This window comes from Gallinula chloropus (genome assembly GCF_964237585.1).
Source record: "Gallinula chloropus genome assembly, chromosome: 9".
Classification (NCBI taxonomy): Eukaryota; Metazoa; Chordata; class Aves; order Gruiformes; family Rallidae; genus Gallinula; species Gallinula chloropus.
The window spans coordinates 8,143,925-8,150,662 of record NC_140094.1 but is presented as its reverse complement, the minus strand read 5'-3'; positions in this window follow the sequence as shown (position 1 = coordinate 8,150,662).

Genomic DNA, 6,738 nt, shown 5'->3' with positions numbered 1-6,738 from the left:
AAATAGAGGACATGTCACTGAATGTTCTGGATAGCCCACAGAAAATCTGTTTGTAAGACTATCACAGGTTTCCTACTAGACACCATTTTCTCCACTCTTGCCAACACAAGACCGTGTTTAAACCCGAATGATTAGTTTCCTTTTAAAATGCATTAATTTGGCTTATAGGATAACAGATTTATCCCAAGAAATGCATATTGCAGTCCACAAAGCATAATTCCTAAGCAATATGCTGGACTACAATATGAACCATACCTATGCCTGGCACAGGGTATTGCTTACCTAGACTTCCTCAGAGGGGCTGACTTATTTGCAATGATGTAGATGCTGCCATGGGATTCACTGTGCTAGATCAGTGAGCAAGAAGATACTTTTATCTGAAGCAATATAGAACAAATAGCAGCAAAACCAAGGAATGACAAAGAGGAATGAAATGTTATGTATAGACAAAAATCGTAAGCTAATCAACTAGTTATTTCACAGGTTAATGATTCCAAACATCATCTGCAAGTTTTAACAAAAAATCTCTGCCTTTCATTCTGTCTATCACAGAACTCCTGCTGTCCCTGGGTCTAAGCGACTTCTTGTGGTATCACAGCAGACGTTGCTTTGAGAAGAGATTCAGAGAAGAAGAGCGTTTCATGCGTTCATTAAGCTAAGGAATATTATTAGAAAAGCTTGGATTGAAAAATCGAGCTGCGCACAAGCAGTACTGCGAGCCAGCACCACTGGTGTAAGGAGAAAGGCAAGGGGGCAACATAGCATTTCTGAACATTTTTGTTTCGTGGATTTAGATCTGTGGCTGGGAGGACAAATCCAGCAGAGCTTGACTGATTCTCACTGAGGGAGAGTTGTCACTGAACGCCAAGGGCAGCAGCAGCCTGCTGCAGCAGTGGCACTCCTGTGTCAGCACCTTCCCAGCTGGATGTGCAGCCCCACATCAGAGCTAGGGATGCTCAGAGGGAACAAAAAGAAGAAACTGTGTTTTGCTGCACCAGAGCAAAGGAATTGGTATTGTGGAATTTTTAAGGGAAGCTGGAAAAAAATACAAACAGATTTATATTTCTGTATATATCTGAAGAAAAGCTTCCTGGCTTACAAAATATTTAGGCTTGTTTTACTATATTCAGTGTTTTAATCCCAAGACCTTAATGAGCAAGAACCACATCTTCATGCCTTAACCATCCCTGGCCAGAGTGCCACAGGAAGAGGAGGAACAGAATTGTGGGGCTGTTTAACCTTTTACCCCTCTACAACAGAGTACTGTGTAGAAGTACACAGTCCCTCTTCTATTGAAAAACCACTTAATCAGTTCATACTCTGATACTTTGTGTATCAGAAAGAGATGGTCTTCAGCTAATAGTAATGAAATTTCTAAAATAATTTCTTTTTCTTAAGCACCACTTACAGCTGTAGAGATAGGAGACAATAGTAAAAAAATAGACAGACAGTAGTAGAGATATTATAAGCCAAAATACATATTTTAATACTAAGGTCTCATTTTCTCATTTCAAATATACACTCAAGTCCTCTTCCTACATATAAATATATAAAACTACACATGTAACCTCAGCTAAGTATTGTAAGGATTTTTGATTAATCAGAGAGACTTTTTCAGAAGAGAGAAATTCTAGTTGTGCCACAAATTCTACATTCTGTAATTATTACACTTTTGTGATCTTTTAGAAGCTTTTATGTTAAACCCCACGCTTTCCCTAACACTTAAAAATAAAATCTATGCAAATCTGTTTCTTAAGAACCAACTACTGCTTTCTATTATGCAGAGTAAATTAAAAGATACCAAATTGTTTGTATCTTCTTAGTGAATACAGTATCCCATGAGTAAATATGAAATTATATATTGTCTCTCCTCCAAATTCTGTTACTTGGCTAAAAAATTTGGGACATAAATACCTCTGTTACGGAAGAAATATCTACATCTGTGTTTAACAAAGTTGCATTTGTAACACTTACAATGGCTAATAAACATTTTAATTATTGATTTCAGCTGAAAAATTCCTGGGGCTGAGCATAAACAAAAGAAAAAGTATCTACCCCTCGGTTAATGTTTTTATTCAAGTGTAGAGGTGAAGCTATAGATCCCAGAGATAGAAAAAGCAATTTGCTATTCTCGGTCATATTTAGAACCCTATTAGTGGGTTTGTGGAAAAAAAATGTCACACACTTTAAAAAACATGCTATGAATTCAAGTTTATAGATTTTATTGCTTTTCCAGATCTCTATTTTTATTCGCTATTCTTTGCAATACTCCTAAAAACATGAGAATTATAATTTTCTCCCCACAGACACTATCTTTTTCTATTAAGCCAACATCGATCTCTTTTCTTTCCCCTCCACCCTTTTTTTTCAATTGGACATAAAGTTAGCTCAGGTATTTTTGTGTTTAACATCAGCAACTTCATTTTAAAATAGACTAATATAGGGTCCATAAGAATAATAATCAGTGTTGCATGTCACGAAAGTCTTAAATTCTGTCATAGCATTGTACTTCCTTCCCTACTGACTTCAGGCTAGACTGGAAATTGAGAGCCTGCTGTCCATCATGGGCATGTGCACGTGCACACCAACAGTCCCACAGGAAGCTCCAACTTGTTCAGCTAGAATATTCAGAAAGAGGTACACAGGATGATCTGCTGCCTATCAGGACTGTTCCAGCTAGAGATAACCTTTTGCTGCATACAGGCTAAGAACACTAGCAGATCTTGGAGGTCCCTTCCACCAAAGCATGCTATGAACACGTATCAACGGCTCAAAAGCCTAACCCAAATGTTCTGCCAATAGTAGATGAGAGTAGATGAGTCTATAGCATTATCAATTGGATCAATATAGATGACTTTATTTAACCACCATATTTGGGTTTGCATTTGGTGAGGAGCTTGTTCTGAAACTCAGTAAGAATAGAACAGAAAGACACTGGCCCCAGTCAAGAGTAGATGACTTCTCAAATCCATCACAATATATATTGGGGCAGCTATGTGGGGTATTATCTATCAAGAATAAGGAGCCATTATAAAACTTGCTGCAGCATATCCCCAAATACCATTATTCTAATAGTTTAGGCTGTACTGAAAGCTCCTGAATCTGGAAGAGCTTCCCCTTCTTTCTTACAAGATCCTAGTCTTTTTTTTTTATATGACACCATGTATGGTCATGTCCATGAAGAGAGTGTGTACAGGTTGTTAAAATAGTTTGACAAAAATTCTAGGATTAGCTGCTGTCCCCCAAAAGCCCTCTTCCTCCTGTAATTATGGTATTTCCTCTGGAAAAACTCTCAATGCAATCAAAATCTTTTGTATTGTGTTTGTCCTAGTCAGAGAGGACAAATCTAATTCAGAATTGTTCCGGTGTTATGGATCAGAATGACTGGAGTCAGGCCTCAGAACATGTGTTACACTGTTCTTGCTGCACAGTTATTTTGAACTTAGTTTGAGACAAGACAAAGACAACAATCCCCCTGGATTCACACTGACAGAACTCCACTGGCTTTTGCAGAGTTAATATTCGTTTAGCTGTTATTAAATGCTCTGGAGGTGATATGAAACCCACACCTAACACCTGAAACACATTCCAAGATCAACAGTAGGATTCACCAGATAATTGTCCTTTCTACTGAAGGTTGCTCTAAACTTTAAACGCTTCTTTTCATCTCACGTTATATACATTAAAAATGACTATTCAGTTGCTTTTATAAACTCAAATCCATATATTTCAATTCTGTACCCAGATAGTTACTTACTCGGTCATAAAAAGGCAGGGATCTATTTTGCTGCACACCTGCCCTTTTTATAATTTAGTCTGAGACAAAGAGAATCAACTGGGAGTTGGAAGACCCCAGTACCAAGGACATGCTGGTAATCAGTAAAAGGAAAACTTGTATCTTTGAAACAAGTCTTTTCAAGTGTAACTGAAGAGTGACAGCCAAGCTGACAGGGACACCATTTATGGTGGACACTCAGATGGCTCAGCACAGAATGCTCCTCCATTGCTCAGCTAGCACAGAACAGCACACCTCATATTCTCACATGCCAGGCCAGCGAGCATCAATCAGGATTTTCAGTAACTGCTGAGCTGTCATGCAGTATGGTGCCCACATAGCTAAGATATGTCCACAAGCTTCCACAGTGGATATACTAGGTGCTTTCTGCAGTTGTTTATTTACGCCCACGCCCCACAGAGCTGTCCTTGAACACCAACATACTTAGAGGTGGGTTTTGCAATATATCGGCACCACCTGGCTGGTGCTACAGATCCTTCTGAGCTTTGCAGGGAGCACCAGGATCCTTGTGCACCCAGCCCTACTTTGCTGCCTCTGCATTTGCCTCCAAGGGAATGAAGTGTTGGAATGCAGCACCTTAATCCTGAGCAATCACACATAGTCAGGATTTTAAAAAATATCAGTACCTTGAGGAATTCTGGACGCATGTGACAGATAACTATCTTCCTATGGCCCATATCTAAAAGAAGCATCTCTGCATTTTCTCTCTAGTGAAATACGTATCATTCCACAATCTCACTTCATATATACTCATAATAATTAGGTCAAGGAATTAAACAATTTTTTGTTGTTGCTGAAGCAAGTCACAAACTAATTTTAATTCCGTTGGAAGTTTTCTTCCTGTTAAATAGTTGAAGAAATTCATTACTGAAATTCCTGCTTTTGACACAGTCTTAATAAAAGAAATTGACTTTTCTAGCTCGGACCATTATATTTTGCTGAAAGATAAAACATCATACCTAATTTTCTTCCCTGTTTTTTGGTAAGAATACTTTAAAAATTCAATAAGCTTTTGATGGAAATGTCCAGCATCATAAGTGCAATTTCTTTAAAGGGTTAAACAGATATTAATATACTACAAATTTTGTGAAAAAAATTAAGAAATAAACTTACTTTTAAAATATTCTTTCAAAAAGATTACAACCAAACACAACAATATGTTATACTACGTTTTGAGCAGAATGTTTACCTTTCACTGAGTTTCTTTGCCAGCTGTGTCAGCGTTGACTGTAATAGCTTATGTATTTAAAAAAAATATTAAAAAGAGCTGTTTATTTTTTTTAATTGCCATGATCATGCCAAAAAACACAATGTGTGGGCTGCAGGCAGAATGCTGGGAGCAATATTATTCATGTTAAAAACTGTTGCCTGATTTGCTTTCTTTGAAAATTAAGATACTATAAATAGGAGCCCAATGGGATTTGTCCATTGCAAGTTTTGTTTTAAAAGCTGCTAGGATGAAACTTTTGAAAGAGTTACAAAACATAAGACATAATGCAATAGTTCTGATTGGTTTGTTATTTCCCTTTGGCCTAGATTAGACCTTCATTTTCAAAAAGAGAATTATGTATTTGACATAGAACTACCACCTATCTCTATGCATATGTCCAAAGACTAGATTTTTTTTTTAAACTGTAAAGAAAGATTTATTTGCTTTCTATACATCTTATGCTCTTCCAATAAGCCAACTGTCTTTAACTCACTGTTTCGTTCATCATGATAAAAAATGTATCACCAATCTCAACAGTTCTACGTTGCTTGCTTTGCCAAAATCCTTCCCCACAAATCACATTTGAACAACTCAGAGATTAAGGTACACTAATCCATTACACAAAGATTGTGTCAAACCAATGTCCCACAAGAGTCCTTTACCACATTTACCAGTACATTAGCATTTTGGTGCCTTTTTTGCTGGCTTTGTAGTTGAGAGGAGACGTGTTTCCAAAGAACCCAAGCAACCAACAAAGCTCTGAAACCAAAAAACCACCCCCTTATCTGAATAACAAAGCAAGAAGAAACTATTGCAGAGATTTTTATCAAGTAATTTTCTTCTGCGAGAAATTAAATATGAAATTCACTGTTAGGAAGCTGGCATTTTGACCTGTAATTGGAATGGGAAGCAATGGGAGCTACTGGGATGTGCTGACTTTTTAAACCAGGGAAAGAAAGAAAGGATATGCTGCAAATTTCACTGTAAGCAAAAGGCCAAAAAGGCAATTACACAGCTTGTAAGACCTACCTAAATTCCTAGCTTTGCCTACTGCATTCTGTAAAGTATAAAGAAACATTTTTTTCCAAACACTTCAATGCTTGACTGTTTTTCTTCATGAAAAGGTTTTTAGACACACGTTCATACTGCACTCCTTACATAAACCACATCTTGAAGGTGGTGTGGGATTTTCGTGTCCATCTTAATCCATGACAAAATGGCTTGATGGCCATTTTCCTGAAGGAACAACTTTTCATCAGGAAATTGGACCCAGTTCAGAGATATTTCAGCTGAAACACTTGGCACTACTAAGAAGTTGACAACCTGGTCTTGTTGCCTGGCTGCATGTCTTTTTGTGACTCCTCTGTACTCTGACCTTTGAGTTTACTCAGCGCCATGGTCTCAGAGTTGGTTCAATCAGAGATCTTGACTGCAGCACTCAAGCTCCAGGAGAGAAGGGCAGAAAATGGAAAAAAAGGGAAGTTGGGAAATAGATGTGGTAACATCACCTGCAACACTGTTCCAACAAACCTTTACTTAATGATGTACTTTCCTTTGTAAAATAAATACTCAGCAATGCATATCACGCTGTCATCCTTATCTAAACACACTTGCTGTCCTGATTTGAAGATTATTTTTTTTAGAATAGTACATAAGGAAGGAACAAGAGCTCAATCCCATGTTTTGTCTAATCAGAGGGGTTTTTTTAAAAAAAGTAAACAGGTGATAATTA